We start from the raw sequence: 24,108 nt of genomic DNA, 5'->3' as shown, positions 1-24,108 counted from the left end.
TGTCAAAGACTGCCCACGCTGTCCAAAGCACAAGAATCAGGGTTTTCAGAAAGCTCATCCCTAAACCCGGGGGCTAGGACAAGCACTCATCAGTCCCCCACTGATACCATCCCTGCATTTGGGTGCATAAGACCTGTTATAGTATGTGCTCTTCTGAGACCAGACTCAAACACTTCACATTTTGTTCAGATAGTCATTGACTCAGGGGCCACAGGCAACTTTATTGACATAACCTTGGCCAATTCCCTCAATTTACCTCTGGTATCCAAGAAATGCCCAGAACCAGTGCAAGCCATGGATGGGACATCCCTCACTTCAGGCCCCATCAGGCAACAGACCTCGCCCTTTGAGGTGGTAATTCAGGATACCCATAGAGAAACTCTTACGTTTGATCTCATATCTACCCCCCAGTTTGGAGTTCTCCTGGGGATTCCCTGGTTACGACGACACAACCCACTTATGAACTGGGGGACGGGTCAAGTCCTTTTTGAATCCGATGTCTGCCAAAACTATTGTCTCATAGAGGCCAAGGGGTTGTCTCCTCCATCACATGCACTAGGAGCCATCGCACTACTTGCTGTGAGAACAACCGACGAGCCACTCGCACCAGTCCCACATACGGTAGGCGCGGTCATGTCCAGTGTCCCCGCAGTCTATCACGAATATTGAACAGTGTTTGATGAAGGAACCGCGGAAGGTCTACCACCGCATAGGCCATATGACTGCCCCATAGACCTGGTCCCCGATTCCACGATACCCCAGGGGCGGGTCTATTCACTTTCCCCTTCTGAAGATCTGGCTCTGAAGGACTATATCACAAAGGCATTACGTTTGGGCCACATTCGGCCCTCCATCTCACTCACCACAAGTCCAATCTTCTTTGTCCCAAAAAAGGGGGGAAATCTTCGCCCTTGTGTTGATTACAGGTGACTCAATGCAATCATGGTTAAAAACCGTTACCCGATTCCACTCACCACCCCGTTGCTGGATCGATGAACTCATGCTTCTATCTTCACCAAGCTCGACCTCCGAGGTGCATATAATTTGATCCGTATTCGTGAGGGGGATAAGTGGAAGACGGCGTTCTGCACCCGACACGGATTGTAAGAATATACAGTAATGCCCTTTGGACTGTGCAATGCACCAGCCACTTTCCAACAATTTATGAACGATGTATTCAACGATATCTTGGACATCTATGTCATTGTCTACTTGGACGACATTCTCGTGTTTTCTTCCTCTCTTGAGGAACATGTGTCTCACGTAAAAGAAGTTTTGTCCCGGTTGCGCAAGAATGCTCTCTTTGCCAAACCACAAAAATGCCTGTTCCATACCAAGGAGGTAGAGTTCTTGGGCTTCCATATTTCACCGGGAGGATTGCCCATGAATCAGTCCAAGACCCAGGCCGTTATAGATTGGCCCATTCCTGTGAATCTCAAATCCCTACAATCGTTCCTTGGTTTCGCTAATTTTTACAGGCGGTTCATCACAGGCTTCTCCTCTATCTTGGCTCCACTCACAGCACTAACTAGTCCACACGTCCCTTTCTCATGGTCACCCGAACATCAAGCCGCTTTTGAGTCCCTCAAGTCCGCCTTAACTATGGCTCTGTGGTTTTCCTTACAGCGGTTGGGGGTCTCCGGCGTTCCTGGTATTCCATCATCCATACCTGTGGCCTCAAAGATCACACAGGGAGTTAATTAAGTATCTCCCTGTGTGGTACTTGGGTACAGAGGCTGTCATAATCTTCACGACCATCAAGTCATAACATATTCCCCCTCCCCTTAATACATCCAATCCCTTCTCTTTACGGTAGAGCAAATATACTCTGTTGCTAGATCAGTCATCTTAATATACTTGACAAAGTTAAAACACAAGAGAATACTAAGTATTTTACGCCTAAGTTGAAAATGAGTACTGGGAAAAAGACGATCATAGGGAGTCAGGGGATCTCTCAGAAGAAGCAGAGTGAGCAGTGTAGCTTTTCTTGAGATGTCATTTGCTCAAACGAATGCAGCTGACTGAAGTGGGAGTTCAGTTCAAAAGAAAGTCAGCTGTGAAGCCGGGAGAGGGGGGGGGGGTGAATGATCCTCTGAGGAGGAACTGTGGGGCTCCTGCACCGGGCAGGCAGAGAGAAACCAAGGAAGAAGAAGCAACAAAGCAAGGAGAAGGAGAACCTGAATGTGGTCCAAACTGGGGGACCATTCAAGTTGCTACCGATATGTACCTCAGGGCAGCACAGGATCTACTGAGCCTCGTGCAAGGCAGGACGTGCAACCGGGTGTAGACAGATGCCTACGGAACCGCTGCAGAACCCGCCATTCACCAGGGAGCTGATGGAGTCTCAAAGAATAAAGCAGAGGCTGGGGAAACGCTGATGTCTGTCAAGAGAAGGGAACCAGGTACACATGTTTACCAGGAGGAGTTGGAGGTACAGGGAAGCTAGACAGTGACTATAAACATTGGAGAAATATGGTCTGAGACCCTGAAAAGACATTGTGAGTCTGGGACCCAGACCTACAAGAATCATATGTTGCCAGAGAGAAACCCCAAAAGCAGAGGATCATATGTTTTCAGAAAAGTGAACCAAACAAACATGATAACAAATTGTGAGCCTGGGATGTGCACCCATATAACAAACTGAGAGCAACCAAGATAAGAGGACAGGTGTTTGGCAGGAGTGAATCAAACACCCATAATATGACCAGAATAAGTGAAGCAGAGGAATCCTATGTTTGGCAGGAGAGTGAACCAAACATACATCATAACGAACTGCGCGTCTGGGACTCACACCCATGTGAAAGGCAAAAGAGTCGAGTTGGGAAACTGAAATTCTATATCCTAGACAGGCTCAACAGCCCAAAAGGATGACTCTAGGGGAAAGAAGAAGAACCCTAGACTGGGAATCTTATACTTTTTGAACATTGTTTATTTCATCGCTTTTACTGCCCAAAGATTGGGTACGTTTCTGCTGATTGAAATCACAAAGAACACGTGTCACTTTAAGAAGAGACAATCCTTGCACAGTTATTGTAGATTATTAGGGTTAGAGTCAGACTTTCACCAGCTTCCTCTGAGGCAGGGAACCCCCTCTTAGCTTAAGGGATAGAGAGGCATGTATCCAACCTTTTCCTATGGGCATTTGTATACATCAAGGAATTGTGTATCAAAGCGCCCACAGGCCAAAGGGATTAAAAGGGAATCAAAGTGTATATGCAGAAACATGCCACTATTGTGTCCGAGCCTTACTTCTGCACCCTTACAGAAACCTCTATTTGATAATGGATTTCCTTATCAATATGAGGTCCTTCGGCCTGGGATAGTCTTCTAGACCTGGAAAGATGCCTTGATCTGCTTTGGAAACGTGCCCCATTCCATCATTGCTGCATTCTTAGTATGTCTTTAGTTTTTTGCGCACCTTCTGCATCCAATCACGTGACGAGAACCTTCCTGAAATGTCCAGCCTTCGAAATAACCTGGGGACTACCTGCCACCTTTCTCCAATCCTAGGTAATCGGTGTCTTTAGAGAGATTGATGCCTTTTCCTCACGGGCATTTCATCAAATCCTGTTTCAAACAGTTTTGCGTAACCATATTTTATTGCAATTTAAATGCAGGGGGAGAGCCCCCACACCAACCTGGACACCCCCCTGCCGCACAGCCATACCTTTCTAAACACCTAACCCCAAACTACATATACAGTTATGCGGTATAATGCATTAAAATGTGATTCGATTAAAGTGGTGTGCAAGGAAATTGGTCTAATACCTCTTTACAGCGGTCAGTATCTCAAACACAAGGCTTTATTATTATATCTCTGAGTCCCAGGCTGCTTCCCGGGTGCCGAGTCAGCATGTTATCATGACAGCAGTCTCTAAGATCTGCGGCCTCATGTGTACCAAAAACTCTTATTGTTTTGGTCTCATAGTACTGCAGTTTAGATGAGCATAATAAACACCCAGGCTGAAACTGAAATCAGAAGAATCATAAAACAGAGCAATATGAAAGAAGAAATTCAAAACAGAGTAATAGAATTGTGCTCTATTTAACAAGTAAGCATGGGTAAAGCTATATAGGCCACGTGAACCTTTATGGAAAATGCAGACAGGACTGTTGGTAGACTGACTGGAAGGGGCGTTCTTCTCTGTTGCCAATTTCTGTGTGATTCTATGTTTCTATGCACCACCCCATGCAGAGATCATAGCAGAGCATCACAGTGGTCCCCAACTAATTAACTTGTATTTTGTCCAAGGCTTCAGTCGTTCTCAACATCATGAACAAAATATTTGAATAGTGATTTATCAAGCAGACCAAAGAGAGAGCATAAGCACACCTGAAATGCCCTGCGCCTGGAGTCTTCCAAAGGCTAGCTAGCTCAGTGTTCAGCTTTAAACTCTATTGGTGACAGAGGCTGCCATACGCAGATTGATGGTAGGCAGTGTAAGGGTGTTGAAGTAAGGCTCAGACACAAAGGTGGCATGATTTTGGTTATAAACTTTTATTAACCAGGAAAAGCTTTAGGAAAAAGGTCTCTCTGTCCATAAAGCTAAGAGGGGTTTCCCTGCCTCAATGAAATCTAAGGGAAACCTCAGGATGTCAAACAAATAGTCAGTCACTGTTGTGTCCCAAAACCCTACTTCTGACCCTAACACTAATGACCTATCTCTAATGTGCAATGGGGGTTCTTCCTAACTTAAAGAAATAATGACAGTTCTTGCCAACTGAAAGGTGTGCAATGTCTCTGGTGTTAAAAACCACAAAAGAAATGTTCCACAAGGTATTACTCCAATAATAAGGGGTTTGCTCCTTTCCCATGGATTCTTTTTGTTTACACTGTAGGACTTTGTCTCCTCCTTGTGTAGTTTCCTTTCCTTCTCTTAACGCCTTGGGTCCCAGACCCCGTACCTTCTTGAATGTACTTCACTGTATTCTCAGATTCTCATATGGGTGCGAGGCCCAAGCTTGCAATGCTTTGCTATGGCAGCTTGGTGTACTCTCCTGCCAAGCCCCGGTATATTTCTGATCCACCTCTTTTGCTTTCAGGGTCCCAGACCCTCTTCTTCTCAGATTCCCGTATGATGCGGGTACCAGCCTCGCAATGCGCTGCTGCAATGGCCTGGTTTACTCTCCTGCCAGGCATATGATTCTTTCTGCAATGTCTCTGTTTCTCTCAGGGTCCCCGACCCTCTTATACTTTGACTCTCATATGGGTGCGGATCCAAGACCAGCTTAGCTCATGTTGTGCCACCGTTCCCTGCTTCCTCTGAACCTCCAGCACCTCTCAGTCTTCCTGCATACCTGTTTCTGTGGTTCACATCTTCCGAGCCCCGTTGCTTCCCTCAGTGACTCTGGCAGCGTTTGGATGCTCTCTTTGGTTGGCGGCGTCCCAGCAGGTCAATTTTGCATTTGGGTTCCTTTTCCCGTTGGTGTTCCCTACGCAAATCTCTGATCCCTTCTCGGAATGGGGTTTTGCTTGCCAGTGGTCTGCCAGACTTAGGGGCGTCCTGAGGTTTGTTCAGGCAGTGAGCAAAGTAGCCCCTTTTTCTTGGAGTATCTTTGTGCTCCCGTTTGCCTCCATGCACAGCGTCTCCCGCTGAAGTCCCCTGTTCCCTGAGTCTCCCGGATTTCCTCGTCTTAGGATGGATCTCCCCATGTTGGTTTCCTTCTAATGTATTGTATTTTCTTTAACCAATCAAATGGCGTGTGAGACTAGACCGTTCACTTTGGTTCTCCAGAGTAATCTGCATACTCCTGGTCCTCTCCTTCTTCACAGTACTTTTAATGGAGCTATATGGAAGGCAATTAGTATTTTCAAGGCCACTAGTGTGGTCTAACATGTTAATTTGATTAATGTTATTAATGTTACAATAGCAGAATTGCCCCTGGCGGGAAAGAGGGAAAGAGAGTTTGACCTGGGGAAGGAGGGAGGGTCTAACAAGGAAATGGTATCCGCGTTCTCTAGGAATGGTCTTCCCTAATCCCATAAGGGCCTCCTCTCCCATGTGATCCTCTCCCAGTGCACTCCCCCCAGGACGCACCGCCCTGCCCCCATGGGAAAGGTCTCGCCCTAGGGGGGAAGAGACGACATCCACAGATTCGTCACAGTACCCACATCTCCTGAAGGCAATTTCTTCTCATTTGCAGACATCATATTGTGGCCTTTTCATTGAAGATAAACCTGCCAGAAGTTGCCAGGGAGTTGTGGTTTGCCTGTTGAGGCCTTTCAAGGTCCGGGGCCTTCCTCTTTACCTCTTGACGGTGTCTCAATGTGCTTGTTTACATTTTGCAAGTGATGGGTTTCCTCTTTGGTTTCCATTATGAAATCTGCCAAGTTGTTGATAATATTCTACTTCCCTTGTGGGGTTAGATGGGTCAGATCTATGGGAGTGACAAGAACCTGAGGTGCAACCAACAAACTGACATATAAGGAAAAATTCTGTTTTCTATTTATTTTGTAAAATATATACCATGAAAGTCAACATTAATACTGCATAAAAACGGAATAAATCAAATTTATCAATGGCATTATTCTAACCCCATTAGCGAACAAAACAGGTTTGTGATGTTTTCATATATAAATCCATAACAGTGAAGACCGTAATAAACCGTAAAAAGGAGGCATGAACGTCAATAACAGATTTTAAGAATCTTAAAAGGGCAGTGATAAAATGCAAATTCAAAAAATAGAAGATTACTCTGCATTTCTGAGTAGGGTAATTGCAAAGAATGTGGTCATTATGACATTAAAAAGATGACATATATCTATTCAACAGTAGTGTCAAACTGACAGTACTTAGGGACCTTTCTGTACTTAACAGTTACACAAATATTCCATTCTCCATCAAAATACATCAATTTCCATTTCACTCAATAATATTGTGATTGCTCAAGGAAGTTAGACGCCACAAGATTAACTTTTTAAGGAAAATCTCAAAGTTGCCGGAAAGCAATTATTGTAAAATAAATCCTATGGGACTGTGAGTCTGAAGTAATGTGTCTTGTGAACACCAAAAGGAAGATATATAGACTGAACTTATTGTCTAGGATGTTTAAAAAATAGTCAGGGCTCCAAATGGGAAGACATGGCTCTTGTTGCATAGAGAGGAGCAACGGCACCCTATTGGGCGAGTCTTGCTCACCCCAAGTATACAAGGAAGTGTTGCGTTGAACCCTAATGGAGATGATAACACTTGGTGGGCTTGTTGTCTGATAAAGTTTGGTCTTGGGACAGACCATTTCCAATCAATCATCAATGCTTCCTTGAACTGAGCGACAAAGCTGGGCCTGCCAAGGTTTGCACTTATCTGCCTGAACACATTTTATTTAAGTTTTAAATGTGTATTGTTAGTACACACACTCTGTTGTGTGATGGGGAGCACTGGTCTGGCCAGGAGTATGTCTTAGCCCAAAGTCACAACTAAATAAGAAAAGGTTTTCCTGACCAACTTGCACCCTATCCACTTCAACTGGTACACAGTGATGAGTGGTTGAAGCCGACCGGCATCTAATGATTCAATTGATGAAAGGGATTTTGTAGTTCCTTTTTTATTAGATCATAGTATGAATTTGTACAACAGCTAACACATGTTTCGACCTGTGAAGGTCTTCTTCAGGGCTGCTACGTTCATACATTGAGACACATTTTATAAATTACGTCAAATAGCAATGAATGCATTCATTGTACATATGACAATTGTTTGACATAAAATTGGTTAAACCCAACCATTGATATTTTTCAGGAACCAGAAAACAGGGGAACAAAGGAAAGGAAAAAGAGAGCGAAAGGGGAGCACAAACTGCACAGTTTGAAACTGCACTTGTACACTCATAGCCTCAAATCTACAATAGCCCCTAATACAATTTAAAAAACCTGTGTGTGCATGTTACCTTTACATTGTGAATCCTAATTATTCACCCATACCGAATAATACATCAAGAACTGCCCACTGCTACTTAAAACATGCACCCAAATCTGCATTGTAGGGTTGGAATTTCAAATACTCGTTCAGGCATCAGCACCCGTCACCGTATCACATATCTACACCTGTGCATCCAATGCCCATTAATAATGTGCCATCCGTGTTTGCAAATTTATAAATGCCTTACAGATGTAGCAAGTCAAAGGTCAAACTCAGGACATAGGCAACAGCTGATCCAGCTACTAAACTTTGACACCCATTGAGCCATCAATTAAACCAGGCAAGCATCCTGCTAACATTATCTAGACCCTGGTTCAGCCAGTCCTGCTGTGCAAACACATTCTCAAAAGTGAGGAATATCAGCTATTTCAACTTCTAAAACATTCTCAGTATCCATGGACCTCAACCTCAGTAACATATGAAATATTCTCATCACTCAAATGTTTTAAATTTAGAACCTTCTGAATGAATATGCTAATTATTCATAGAGCTCAACTTCAGAAGCTTCTAAAACCTTCTCTTTATTCATAGATGTCAATTTCCTCACCTTTCTGAAACATCTTTGACATTCATATAACAATAATCACCCCGCCTGTGGGACTTATGGGGCCTGTAACAGCCCGGGGCCCATGTTATAGGCCTGAGCATAACAAGGGCCTTAACCCCGGACCCCCGCACTGTTATCGGCCATTGAAGCCCACAAGGGGTTGATTACTTTTATTAGCATCACGTGGTAAATAACACGGGTTGCTGATAGTAATGTTTTTGTTTCAACGAGCGCTCGTTCACCATGACCCGTTAGTTTAAACAAATTCTCACCCAATATGACCACCATGGAAATGCAGCCTCTCTTCCCTTTCCATGGCAGCCCAGCAGATCTGAAAGAGCAGCGCAGATGCCTGGGTGGGGGTGGAGCAGACGGGAGGGGGAGAGTGGACCAGGAGTCAGCAGAGAGCAGCTGGGAACATAGCAGGGCAGGTGTGAGCAGCGTACTGCTTTGCTCAAACCCAGGCTTGGATAGTGTGACAAAGCTCAGGTTTGGAGTAACCTGATTGGCTGCCACGCTCACCCCGGGTTCTAATAGACTTTAACTTCAGCAACCTTCAAGAACATTCTCTTCAATCACAGATCTCAACATGGGCAACGCTCAGAAACATTCCTATCAGTCAAACCCCACATGCAGTGACCTTGTAAAGCAATCTAGTCTTTCATAGTTCTCCAAGTCATCAACCTTCTGGAACATTCTTATCAAACATAAGACTCAACTTGAAGTAACCATTTGAAATATGCACCTGAATCTCAGATTTCTACATCAGCAACCTTCTGAAACATTCTCATCAATCATGGACCTCAACTTCAGCACTTCTAGAAGGTTGTCATCATTCAACTTCAGAAAGCTACTAGCAGCAGGAAAGTACAGAGGCACAGATGTCTACAGGCAAACAGATTCTTCAACAGGCTAGTGCTTCTATAAGGCTGTTCAGGCTGGGGAAGAGTTGAGTTTATGAGATGACAGTCTCCCTGGACCGGTAACATATTTTCCTGCAGAGACAGTTAGCCGCTTGGTAATCTCCTGTTTTCTGGTAGCCTATTCTGGTTATGAAAAAATAGTCTATAGGCACCCCTCTGTGAGAAAGAGCACGGCCCATTGACCTGTTCTATAGGAAGGTACCCACTCAAGAGCCTGCTGCCACACTTTAGCTCACTGTACCTTTCACAGTTGGGAAATTTGCATTTGCATACCAGTCTTTGTCCCACCCACATGAGCAGTCCAGCACCGAAATGCTATGGCAATTCTCTTCTGAACAAGAGTACCAACAGCAAACCCATACACGTGTTTCAGCCTTGTTGGGCCTCATCAGTGAGGTGGAGATGTGCCTCTCTGAGCACAGTGAGCAAGGGGTCCACACCTGGATGACCCTAGGAAACGTAGGGTGACTAAACCTAAGTCCCTTAAACAATGAAAAAATAGTCCACAGGAGCCCCTCTGCGTGAACGAACACAGCCCATTGACCTGTTCTATGGGAAGGTACCCACTTGAGAGTCCGCTGCCACACCTATGGACTATTTTTTCATTGTTTAAGGGACTTCGGTAGTCGCAATACTTACTGGTGCCCCCATCTCCTCCATTATACAGTTTATGAGGAACTCTGGTTTATTATTTCATTCCATTTCTTTTATAAAGGTCTGTTAAAAAAGCCTCTCTAAAAGTTAGGACAAGTACTTAACTCACCTGAAAATCCTGTTGAAAGGAACAATCTTCATACCCACAGGAACACGTCTAGCTTTTTACCAACTTCTAAAGGTACTTTGTGAACTACTGGGCACAAGGCCCCATTCAATTTAGGGTTATACAATTGGCTAACTACTTACCCTCTTTTCATGTATATGGATAACTGTATGCATTGTTTTTGCTGTGATTTTGGGCCCTACAATAAATACAGTATTTTTGTACTAAATGTCAATGTGTATTTCACTGTGTGGACTCATTGTGGTCCCCTGACCCCACATTTACCTCCCCTGAGGCTCAGCCTTGACCACTCTCCATGCTTACCTTGATTGAGTTTGGCTAAACTCTCAGAGTACCTGTTCACTTGAATGGGTGTTGGACCATTTCCAACACCCGATTCTTGGCAAAGCTCATTGACCACACTGCATACTCCCTGCTCAACAGTTTAGTGGAAACCAACAACCTCCTAGACCCTGCACAATCAGGCTGTCTATAAGGTAATGCACTGCTTTACAGTTGTTTCTAAGTGACAAGACTGTCAGTAGGACGAAGAAATGGAATTGTAACTGCATAGAGTGCAATTTAGTCCTAAAACTGCTAGATCAATTTGTCTTATTTGTAAATAGATGCCCTGTTTTTTATGGCTTTGCTTTGTTTCATTTCATACTGTTCCACTCTTTTCACCCTTTATGACCAACTTCTATGTAATCTGCAATTCTTTAACACTGGGTCTTGTATATCTATCAATGCACACCTTTTCTTTTCTTTCATGAGTCAAGTGTGGTCCTTCCACACTCATGATACATACCAACACTTTAAGATATGACAAATGTATTTACAGCTGCTATCATTTCTTGCTGAATACATTTATAGCATATCATTAAATACTTTCTATTGTGTGCTGAATCTTTGGAAAAATAATAATTTAAAGTTTCATATACCCAAGGCTGTGTCTGTGTGTTCTTTGGCATATAATGTTTCTACTGGGATGTGGTTACTATCCAAACCCACTGTTTGATACAAAAAAAAATTGGCATAAATTAACTGCATTGGTATCAATACGTGGCAGCAGTTCCCTCTTTCTTGATATATGTACCATATGGCCCACACTGCTGCCTGTCCAAATCGGGCACCCAAACCTCCTTTTTGTTTGTCCCACTTATCTCTCCTGAGTCTCAGCCTTGACCACTCTCCACGCGTACCTTGATTGAGTTTGGCTAAACTCTCAGAGTCCCTGTTCACTATAATGGGTCTTGGTCCATCTCCAACACCCGATTCTTGACAAAGCTAAATACCACACTGCATATTCCCTGCTCAACTGTTTAGTGTAAACCAACAACCTCCTAGACCCTGCACAATCAGGTTTCTGCCCCACCACAGAAACAGAAACCACACTGATCTCTATCTGCGATGACCTCAAAGTCACTGCAGAATCAGACAAATGCACAGCACTTTTTCTTCTTGACCTCTCAGAAGCATTTGACACTGTTAACCACATGATCCTCCTTGACAGACGACACTCTCTAGGAATCCGGGATTCAGCACTCACATGGATCGCGTCTGAAAGCAAGCGTTCCCAAAAGGCATTACCCTCCCCACAAAGAGAGGCAGTAAGGGACACACCCCAGGAGGGAATGAGACCAAGACCAAGTGCGGGTGAAAGTAAAAGGTTTTTTATCTAGTAAAATAGGGCATGCAAAGGACTCTGCAAGCTCCGAGAGGGCTCTGTCTGACAATAGGAAAGACAGTCTTATTTATTACAAAACCATGTAATGAATCCTTGAATCCTACACACTATAGGGGGCACATAGTCTTGGGGATTAGGTGGTGTCGACTAACTATAGGCGCAGCAGTGATGAGCAGCTCCAGGATTGGTGGACATCAGCGTGGTGCCAACGTGGGGTGGATGGGTCAGCTGGGGTGGGGCTGCCAAACCAGGCGCGGTCAGTGTCGTTGATAGATGGATGCCCTAACATTCTGCCCTTCTGGCCACACACACACAAACAATCATTCGTTTAGACGATTCCAGGTGTCCTGTAAATCCTGCAATATGTTACTCTAAGGGATAATAGGATACTGGAGAAACACATGCAAGGTGAAGTTTTACCAATACATCAGGACACTGTTACTTTTGAACTGTTGACCGGGTGTCATAAACGTGGGTGTCTGGTCTAGGGGCATGAGGTGAACTGCCCTGTCATTCTGGTCTCGTTAGATGTAGTGAAGAATTACTTTATGATATGTTAGTACAGGGTTGCATATCTGCTCTCCAAGGGCCATTAACTTGGGGTGATCCGGAGTACTACTGGATCAATGAAGGTGCACCTTGGGCCCCTTGAGGCGGTGGGGTTTAGGACCAGGTTGGCCGACCATGGCGGCCTCGGATATGGGGGAGGTGAATACTTGAAGCGGGTCCAAAAGAATGAGGGGAGGTGAGACTGTGCTGCCCGCGCACCAGCTAGTCCTGGCGGAACTTGGCAGGAGGAGGGGGAGATGGCCTTGTGTGTGTGAGTGAGCAATTCTCTGTGCCTGGGCTGCACACTATGCAGAATGAGGAGACGGTTAATAAAGTTAGTGGTTACACATTTCTAATGTCTATACATTAATGTACTATTTTATATACGACTATGAAAGTTTGGCAGTGTTTCATACATCACTGAATATTGGAAGACCACATTTTAGCAATCACACACGGTAGCAGTTGGATAACACATGAGGTAGCATTAGATTTGGTGGTGTACTCAGGAGCATAAAAGCAAAACGTTCAAAGGTGGCAGTACATTTACATTTGTGGTCATGCATTTAAACGTGCCCCACTGCACGACAAACACATATTCTCGGTAATGCTTTTTCTGCCTTCCTTTGTATTTAGCAGCATTCGTTAGTTAGTACTAGGTGGGCTATATCAAGCCCTTTCATTGAGTCTTCTAGGTACATGGTATCTTACACAGGCTTAGGTCATTTTTACTTTACCAATACTATGAATTTTTATCCTTTCCCCAAAACACAGGTGTTTATAATTAACATGACAACCCTATGAATCGTTAGACTTTGGTGTGTGGTTGACACTTTATTTGGGGAACATCGACAGGGGTTCACATGAGGGGGGTATTAACACCATATATTTTACATGTTAGGGGTTAGATGCGGGGTCGAGGCCTGTTCTATTAGGATGGTTTTTTGGTATTTTCCAGACTTGAATCGCGAGTCAGGTCACTTCGGGGACAGTGATGTACTGCGGAAGGTAAATGATACAGTGTTTGTTCTGAGACTTGTTTGTGTCTGGTTGCTCATGAGCATGGTCTTCAGCGGATCTACCATGGAGTGGAGGCGCCGGGGGAGGGCATGGCTCCCTGTGCACCATGAGTGGGGGCCTAGCTGCAGCATTCGCAGGCAGGCTGTCTCATTCGGGTTCAGGTCATTATTATCTAAAATGGAGTCCTGATGCTTCCAAAATGGAGTCTATTGTCTGTTACAGTATAACATGATTGGCCCTGTGTGTCGATCAGCAGCCGCCCCGCTACCTGGGCCCTGGTAACAGGGGGCCCCTGACGAGCCACGAACCTCACATGGGAGGGATATGTCGGGGAGGGGGTCTTATAGACCTATCCTCCCATACACGTCATTCCTCACTAACAGACAGCAAATCACCCATCCCCCCAATTTCTTCTCCACTGCACGCTCAGTGAGCACTGGAGTACCCCAAGGCCCCTGCCTCTCACCCCTTCTCTTCAGCCTTTCATAACCCCTCTGCCCGCGCTCATCTGCTCTCACAGTCTCACCTGCTATAACTACGCCGATGACACACAAATCATCCTGAGGATTCCCAAATCGACCTCTGACCCTCACCCTGACCTAGTAGCTTGTCATACAGAAATTGCACTCTGGATGACGAGTAACCATCTCCTTCTGAACACACGGAAAACGGAGATCATGGTGTGCGGCAAAACAGCTCTATTCCTGCAACCGTCTCCCTGCCTGGCCTTTACCTGGGTGCACCAGCCTACCAACTAAACAATCTCCAAAGAGTCCAAAACTCGGCCATCAGACTTCTCCTTGCACTAGGACGAAGGGATCACATCTCACCTGCACCCTATTCATTACTCACCAATCGGTGCACAAAGCCGGCCCCAAATACCTACCAGAAAAGATTACGCCTTACCACCCAACCGGCATTCTAAGGTCAAGCACTGCCCTCCTCCCAGTGGTCACTGCCTCCAACTCATCCATGATCGCAGGGTCTGTCTACTCAACCCTGGCACCAACATGGTGGAACTCAGTGCCTCCTCTCATTCAACTAATCCAAGACTACATGGCCTTCCGGTAAGCACTCAAAACCTGGCTCTTCCCCTAAAATGATGCATAGGACAGATTTGGCCTTCGATCCCCTGTGAATCAGCCTTCCCGACCAACCGCCCACAGCCAAGAATGGGCTGAAATCCATCATTACGGACAGGTTAGAATGTCCAGCACACAGAAACCGGTTGCCAGCAACATTTAAGTTTAACGCTATGAACCTGCTGGCCCCTTACATGTTCGGCAATAAATGTCTAGTTGCACTCATGCGTCAACGCGTTGATTGTGTTTACCCTAGACTTGTCTGGAAATTAATGCTCATGACTCCAAACCTGGGGTCTAGTAGCACATATGTTCTTACGCTTGACTGGGCGTGATCTTTGTCTTTTACCAAGTAGTCACTACGCTCTCAGACCAGGTGATGTTTATCTTTACTTGTCTTGAATTTAATGCGCAGAACCCCAATACCCAGGGCCTAGTAGCACTTATGTTCTGAAACAATGATTTGTCTCTACCAGGTAAACACTACGCTCTCCGATCAGGTGAGGTCTCTAGCACATTCAGCTCTCGCAAGGGTATGCGGCGATGTAAGTCAAAACTCAAACCATAAACTAGTACGGGAATACCCTACTACTCCATGTAAACAAAGGTTCCATGTCATTTCATCGTGGGATGGTTTTCGCTGGGTTTTTTAACACAGATTTTCTAACAAAAAAACTCATTGAATTTGTTATTTTTTATTTTTGGGGAGGTACCACCCACAAACCCCCCATTCCCTTTAATTTTTTGTATATTCCCAAACACCCACACCCCAAATATATATATTTTTTTCGAACCCCCCTAAAAATTTCGAGTCGGTTTTTTGCCTTAAAAAATCTGCAATAAAAAACCCCCCCGAAAAAACATTTCACGATGAAAGGAGGTTGTACCATTAACAAATACCCAGGACTCTGAAAAAGGGGCCCATGGGCTGTAGCATTAGAAATACACTGGCTTTGTTTCATCGTCAAGCTACCACGCTCTGAAATCAGGTGAGGAATCTGGCAAGACAAACTCCTCCAAATTACAAGAATGTGCTGCCGCCTGTTATCAATACTTAAACCTTACACTAGACCTGGAACAGTCACACTTCGACTGCACGTAATAATGTCAGACAGGCAAAGCACCTACAGCGCGGCCTGGTTTGATGCTGGATCTTCAGGTTCACTGAGTACCAGTCCTCGTATTTAGGATGGGCTCGGTATTCCGATAAAACATAACTAGATGCCACCTCATAACGTGAAGGTATAGACTGATAAGCAATTGCAGACTCAATTAGACACAGGGAAGACCATTCGCTTGGTCCAGTAAAGGTTGGAAATCGGTCATCCTAACACTGATGATACTGTTTAAGCCAGGAAAGATAAAACCAATCTTGGTAACGAGAACTAATCTCACACTAGACAGAGAATGTCTCCGGGAGAACTAAAGCACCAAACTTCTAAAATAGAGAGAGATAGTTAACTCGGCAGGCCATGTAAGGTAATCAGGAACGGGGGAACTCCCCGAATTACACAGATACTCACACATATCAATATGCTGACTCTCCTCTGCACCAACAAACAATAGAATTCAGCTATACCCCTCAATTAATTCAGACTAGCTGCACACATAATTATGCACCACCATGCACACCTCAACAATCTTTAGAACCCAGCTATCCCCCACGATAAAATCAGCCTGGCTGCACACATAATCTCATATAAAAGCACCACCTCTGCCAAAATGCAGCTACTTCCAAGTCAAATTGTCCTTTCTGCACTTAATGATCCCACACAACCTAGACACCCCAGTTAGCAGTAGAATGCAGCTATCCACCACCAAAATTCTGCCTGGCTGCAGACATACAGAGTGCACCCAAGCAATACTTACTGCCCTACTCTCTCCACTAATCCAGACTACGGTCCCCGAAGGCGTAAATCCACAGCGCTTTGGTAACAAAGGCGCTAAACAAATGCCCCATGACATAGCATAACATGCCTGGGGTGGCCTCCTATTAATTTATTTATTTATTGGTTATTTGTAATGCGCACTATACAGCAAAAATTGTCTTTCAAGACGCTGTCCACCAGGCCAGATTTAAGAAATCCATTTTAAGAGACAAAAAGGTAGGACTTTGTCAGTGACTACATGACTACACTTGAGTATTGCAAAGGGGGTGTAAAGTGGGTGGAGTTTTAGTAATTCCCCTGGATATAAACTGTGTGGCCTGGGCTGTAAATATAAGCATGATTAATTTAAAGGAACTGTTGCTCTGATTTTCTATGGCACGGATGACCAGTCCCTCACTGTGGCACAACCCGGTATTACATAGGGCTGTTAATTGCATGGTTGCTGGTTCGAGCCCAGCCCATGAGGTTTGCTGTCCACTTGGGTTTGCCAACCACAGCGCTCTTTATTTGGATAGTGATTATTGGTAAACATTGAGAAGTGCAGTTGTCTAACTCTGCTTACTCTCTGCCCTCGCAATGCTCTGGTGGCTTGGAACCAGGGGATGCAAGGACCGCCACAATACCGAACAACATAAATGCATGACTTCTGTAGGCCTCGCTCAAAGTCTGGCCTGTGTGTTGGCCAATTCTTGCTTTATAGTTTACAAAGCAAGACTAGTGCTGCTGAGGCGTGTTACTCAGGGGCCGTGGGAGGAGCGCAACTCTTCGTGTGGCTGTCATCACGTAATGCAGCAAGGGAAGTGAGGCAATCCCCCTGCACAATGTGTAGTGAGGCTGAGAGGCTCCTCCGGGTGGACTGTCTGATGTTGACTTGGCAAGGTAAGTGCTGCGTTCTTGCTCTTTATTTATTTATTATTTATAGAGCGCTGAAACACGACTCAAAGGCACACGATTGATGACAAGACAGACTACATTAAACAAGAATCAATAAACTGATCAGATTGGGGGGCAAGCGGGGAGCAGGCAGGAGTAGTTACTTAAATAGCTGTGTTTTTAGGCCACGCTTAAACCTGGTAAGATGCGCAGTTTCTCCTGTATTCTGGGGTTAAATCCTTGGGTAAAGGCAGGGCAACACGGGGAATATTTGTCCTGTACGCCGCATTTCAGTGGACCTTTTTTGTGCATTTTAAAATGAACATAAAATTGAGCTTCAGTTAGCTTCATTTCAAAGGGATCTATGTATATATACATTTTTATTTTAAAAATAAACGTTGTGAAAATAATGCTGAAATTGCAATGTTGTTAATAATAGTATGGGTGTACGCATGCTGCATTGCAAATAGTAAAGACAATGAAGTGAGGAAGTAAAATATTTTATGGTGGAGCACTCAGGCAATCCCCCACTGCCCACCCTTTCTGAGTCATACACTGTATGATAGAAGCGTCACATCCAGGGCTTAATTGGTGCCGGGGCTTCCAGGTGCTCAGCCCCAGGACTTTTGTTGTGCACAGACCTTCCTGGCAGTGTGTTTGCCAGGCTCACATTGATGCTCACAGTGCTGACTTCACTCCAGATGGCTTCTTACAAAGCCGCTGCTTCTGATGCACGCAGAATACTTCAGGCGGGCACATCAATTACATGTTTTCCTGCCATGGAATAATACTGTTTTTGGCTGCTATGTTACATTTGGGTTGTTGAAATCACCCTCCTTGATAAGTGTCTCGATTCTATAGCTATTTAACCAGCAATGTTAGAATGAAATTACTTTCGATACAGAATTTGACCCAATTTTCTCAAAATTCTTGTGCTTTCGCTCTCGCTACGTTGCATTCTTTCTCTCTCCCATGTGTTCTATCCTTCTCCCCCTCACTCCTACCCTCTATCGCTCTCTACATGTGTTTAGGCCTCTCTCCATCTGTCACTACCAATGACACCCACATTCTTGTTGATCACCAGAGTGAGAGTGGAGTTGTCTTGGGAGCGATAGGCTGTCTGGTGAGGTACAGGGCTGGATGCAGTTGCAGGACAACTAACCAGACATATGGTACGACTAATAGTATAACGTTTATTCACTGACAGTTTTTTTTTCCAATTTCTGTTCCCTAAAATAACTCATCGGAAAAATATATGGGGGTGTAGGCAGGCGTATAGAAGGATTGGGGGTAGGGAATAGTGTCAAATGAAAAGGGGAGGAGGTGGGTTGTTGGGGACTCCATACTTGCCAACATGACCCATTCCAATCTGTAGGTGCTTATCCAGTCCTGTGTTTTTCTTTGCATTCTGGGTCTCGTAGTCCGAGCTTTACAATGGGAAAAGTGGAACTACAAATCCCAGAATGCAAAGAAAAAAACAGGACTGGATAAGCACCTACAGATTGGAATGGGTCATGTTGGCAAGTATGGGACTCCCCCAAAAATAAAATAAACATTTTCGATGAGTTTTTTCAACAACAGAAAATCCAGAATTAAAAACATCAAAAAACAGACAGTGGATGAACGAACATAGAAACACAAATAATATGTCCTGCTCCTCTGGCTGGGCCCCACTACAACCTTTTTAGAATTGAATTGGTAGTTGGAAGACAGAAACCTCTTAGAGCACCGAGTGGCAGACGGGGTACCCAATGACCTGTTCCATTCATTTTTTTTTACATCTATAGTCACCGGTTCTCACGGTCACTGGGATTATACTTTCCCGAGAGCTGGAAAATAGGGACGACTGTTCCCAATTTCTGAAAAGGTCATCAACCATCTCCGTCCTCACATCGCCCAATCGCGATGCTGGATGGCATATCCCATACTTGCCAACCCTACTGATTTAGGCAGTAGGCTACTGCTTTTTAAGCAGTCCCACCACCTACAGATTTCAGTGACAGATCCTACTGCTTTTTACAGTGGCAGGTCATTTATGTGACTCTAAGGCAGGCTCCAGGACAAAGAATGCAGCACATTAATTAGTCTGTCTGCACAGTGGGCAGGTAGGTGATTACTTTGATTGGGCTCAGACCAATCCACTGACCTGACAGCTACGTGACTCTGTCCTGCACTCTGGCCGGGACAAATCTTAGGTGAACCGCCAGTGAAGGCAAGTGGCTGAGTGTAACACTATCACGCAGCATATGCGAGGGGGTGGGGGGGTATCAGTCGCCATGCCATTCAGTGTTCAAATTGCAATAAATATGTAGTGCCTGGACTCCAGCTACAGAGCAGTGGCAAACGTTACCTACCAGCTTTGTGTAATTACCTTCTGTGAAGTTAGGTGATTTAATTTGGTGTTAAGTTTCCATTCAGAATTATACATTTTTAACATGTGAACATCTTTCCATATTGTGCTGTTTGATGCGTTGTGTATTTTAGAATGCTTCTATGGTGCCAACATTCTATGTTTTGTTTGTTATGGGAATTATTATTTTTAAAACTTCAAAAACCCTACATCTTTTTGGTCACAGAATGTTGGCAAGTATGATATCCACTCTGTTCTTGGGCGCTATTATGAGAAGATGAGAGGAGCATTTAGATGCGCCATGGGCACTGTTGACCAATGTCATCACTTGTACCTGATTCTCTATAAGTATGTCTCCATTATGTGGACTCCTGGCTGCTTGGCATTGATTGATTAGAGTTCAGCCTTTGGCCACGAAGATGAAACTTATAAACACGAGGTAAACGAAACAAAAAAAGAGTTCTTCAACAGGCAGATTGATAGTGCAGCTGAGGACACTAGGAAACTTCGAAATCTATAAGAAGTGGGGAAACCCCACGGCTCTTACCCGCGTATTTGCACCAGAGACAGAAGATTGTGAACGGGACCAGCATTCAAAGAAAAAATCGTGCCAGCAAGAATTAGAATTAAAAGCAGCCTAAACACAGGTAGAAATCTAACAACTCTGAATCGCGTAACACGGCTGTAGGTAGCTAGAGATAAACAGTTTCCGATCACATCATAGCATGCGACCAACCTCATGTCCAGGGGAGATTTTACCATCCAAAATCATTCTGAGCAACATCAAAGAGTTTGCGCCTTTCTTCAAGAGGTTTGTAAATGCATCACTCCAACACAGAACGGTGCCCATTGCAATTAAAGAGGTGGCTGTTACCCACTTCTTAAAAAAAATGGACTCAACCCTAAAGAGATAGCCAATTTGAGACCCATAACACATTTGCGCTACTTCTGTTAAAAATTGTGTATAATATAGCGACCAGTTACAAACCCAGCTGGACATTTCTGGCTCTTTGAACATAAAACAATCAGGTTTCAGGGGTTACCACGGGATGGAGGGTGCGCTACTAGATTTACAAACGCAAATGCTGGGTATCATGGACGACAGAAAAGTTGGGGTGCGGATTCTGCTGGACCTCTCTGACTTACTAGATCACAAACCGCTGCTACAAACTCTAGCAAACGAAGGAAAGTGTTGAGATCAAGCCACCAAATGGATCGGTTCCTTTCTCAGAGACAGGAGATCACAAATGTTTTGGGGAACCTCCATGTACGAAGCAACAAAGTTACACTATGGAGTCCCACAAGGGGCGTGCTTATCGTCAGCCCTTTTCAACATCTATACGAAACCCCTATGCAAACTATTAGAAGGCACGGGTCTGCATTTTACCAACTATGTAGACGATTTTCAAATCGAGTTGAACCGAAGTACAAATTATTCTGCTGAGACAATTTAGCCACAATCGATGACCCCATCAAGAAATGGATGGTAAATAATTGGATGTCTCTAAATAGCTCGAAAACAGAGCTCATGAGCTTCGCCTCCAAGCAAGTTAGAGCCAAGATAAGGCAGGAATACTCAGAGTTCAGACTAGAGGGAAGTCATATACCACTCGAAGACAAGGTCAAATCCCTGGGCATACATCTCGAAGCATCCCTTAATGCAGACACACAAGTAAAGGCTACTCAAACCAAAAACTCCCAAAACTACCTAAAAGTGCTCCAACAAGTGAAGCTGTTGGTCACACGTAAGAACTGCAAAACTCTAGTTAGAGCAATCAAACTACCACAGCTGGACTACTGTAATGCTCTGCTCAGTAGAGCAAGTAAAGCTAATCTACAAAAAATGCAAATAATTCAAAACGATGCAGTAAGAATCATATGCAAGACCCCAAGGAGAGAACACATATCTACCGACCGGAAGAGCCTACACTTGCTACCCTTATCAGTAAGGGTATGATTCAAAACCCTATGTGTGACACATAAATGCGTATACGGTGAAGCACCTCAATATCTAAAACATCAGCCGGTCAGATAGCACAGCAAGTTGAGCGCTCGCTTTGACATCCGTGCAGCGATGCAGGTTCGAATCCCGGCAGGGTCAATCTCATCCTTTCATCCTTCCAAGGTAGATAAATGAGCACCATTACACCGTGGGTAATAATAAGCAGCGCTCAGATGCCTGAGGGTTCGTAGCGCTATATAAATGCTAAATTTATTATTATCAAATTATTTTACACAAGCCAGGTGCGCTCAAGTACAACCCAAATGCTCACAATACCATGTTACAAAGGAGCAAGAGGCAAGGGCAGATCCTTCGCGGTGACCGCTGCGGGAGCATGGAATGAACTTCCAGCAGACCGGCGCGCAGAAGAAAACCTTTTGTTGTTCAAGAAAAAACTAAAAATCCTTTTATTCAACTTAACCTATGACCTTTTTCGTATGTCTTGTTTTTGGACTATAATGTCTGTGTCAATGTGCACCCTGATGCCTGCGGGCTATGTCGCTATATAAATAAATAAATATATATATAAATATAGGAGTCTTCTTTGGAGGTGCCTTGATGCAATGGGTTTCCCTGGCCCGAAGCTGCTTGTCTTGGAATCTTTACCTGCTGGCTCCAGGGTCTGTGTGCGTTGTGGAAATGGAGGTGAAGTGAGTGGTGGTATGTATGTGGAGAAAGGGGTCTGCCAGGCATGTGTGCCTGTGCCCCCACTCTTTAACCTATCTGTAAACCATCTTCCATTGATGTTGGCAGATTTGGGCGCTAATGTACCCCAATGTGGGCGTAGGAAGCTGCACATTTTAAGGTATGCTGATGACGCAGCGCTCTTAGCCAGAACTCCAAGATCCCTTCGGACTCTAGTGAAGGGCTACATGAATTTTATGACCCAACTAGGGCTCAAAGTAAACATCATGAAATATTATGTTATGTTATGCTATGCTATGTTCTGTGTAGCGTGAGCTGAAGATCTCTATACAAGGTCAAACGTTATCTTTCTGGAAGCACTTTGAATATCTAGGAGTAACCATCAATGAACGGCTCACCTGGAAGGATACTATAAGCATAAGAAGACTGGAGATCAAACAGGCCAATGGCAGCCTTTTCAGATTTGCCAAAACCCTACAAGACTTCACTGCAACCCATACGCTAACAGCCTATAGACGTAAGTGTTTGGGAGTGGTTGGCTATGGCGGGGAACAATGGGGTACGGACCAGCTGGAGGGGCTTCAATCCGAGGAGAATTCTGTTTCATTTGTTGGGTGTGTGTCCTTCTACGGCGGCGTCCATTACACATCTTGAGGCAGGTCAGGCTTATATTTCTGATATGCTGCTGCTCAAACCCATCCTATATTGGTATTTATAAAGGCTACGTCAAGGTGATACTCTTACTAAATGTCTTACTTTTTGTAGGCAACTACCAAATGATCGAATGGTTGTACTATACTAAAAAAAGCCCTTGTAATTGTGGTTCTTGGCTCCTGTTTTGATAGCCCTTGCAATCTTGCCTCAATACCTATTAGAGCTCTTAAAATGAAGTTCCTTGCGCTTCGGGCCAGTAACAGAGAAGACCTTTGTGATCTAAACCCCCTGCTGTACAATAACTTTCACCTGCCTATGGGATTGCGCCGTATGACACCAAGGTTCTTATCCTCACAGAAAAGAGCAGGAAGAGGGTCCAGAGTGGGCAGCCAGAGAGAGAGAGGAAAGGAGGGAGCAGGTGTCTCAATGAGGAGGATCTCAGTCATACTGGCATTAAGGTAGATATCATTGGCATCACACCATTCCTGAATTGTGGCCAGACAGTCTGGTATGAGAGAAGAAGCAGAGGTGGCTGAGGGGAGCCTGAAAGAGAGCTGAGTATCATCCCCATAACGTTGAAAAGTGGAGCAGAACGTAGCGATGCAGTGGGCAAGAGGTGCCAGGTAGTGGTTGAAGAGCCAGGGAGAGAGGTTAGACCCCTGGGGAACACCACAAGTAGAGGGAGAGATAGAAGAGAGGAAAGAGCCCAGTTGGACCTGAGAGGGTCGGTCGGTGACAAAGGAAGTCAACCAGGGCAGATGATTGAGCAGGGTGGCATTTCAAAAGCCGAGGATAGATCAAGGAGAATGAGGACCGAAGAGCTAATTGTCTATCTCGTAACATGATGACAAAATGTGGACCACAATAAAAAATACCTATAGGAAAAAGTAGAAGAGCCCCTAGTGGACTATGCCTTACATGTGCAGTGCATAAATGCCCACTATCTGCAGTCAGTGCATTATTCATACACTTATAGCTTGGAAAATAGGAGAACGTCACAAACGTCTATGACTTTCATACAAATAAATTGCAATATGTTACATGTGTACATGGGTTGAAGTCTAAGAAAGCATTGTGTGTGTATCTGTATGCGTGTGTGTGCATGCGTGGTTGTTCATTAAGCGTTGCTATCTTACTGCAAATCTGTGCTGTGTATATTTCTGTGCTTTTGAAAACCATCAACGTGTGTGTGTGTTAATTAGGAATTG

At 44.6% G+C, this 24,108-nt stretch overlaps 1 protein-coding gene across 1 annotated transcript in view; it reads left to right on the top strand.

The window, feature by feature from the left end:
- Positions 1 to 17,180: 17,180 nt before the first annotated feature.
- Positions 17,181 to 24,108, top strand: part of CSF3R (colony stimulating factor 3 receptor) — a 245,400-nt gene continuing 238,472 nt past the window's right edge. Inside the window, exon 1 of the mRNA XM_069622636.1 lies at positions 17,181 to 17,255. The gene's annotated coding sequence lies outside the window, so the exon portion shown is untranslated. The remainder of the gene's footprint in view (positions 17,256 to 24,108) is intronic.

This window comes from Ambystoma mexicanum, chromosome 11 (genome assembly GCF_040938575.1).
Source record: "Ambystoma mexicanum isolate Mex_15411 chromosome 11, UKY_AmexF1_1, whole genome shotgun sequence".
Taxonomy (NCBI): Eukaryota; Metazoa; Chordata; class Amphibia; order Caudata; family Ambystomatidae; genus Ambystoma; species Ambystoma mexicanum.
This window is presented reverse-complemented; position numbering and strand designations above follow the sequence as displayed.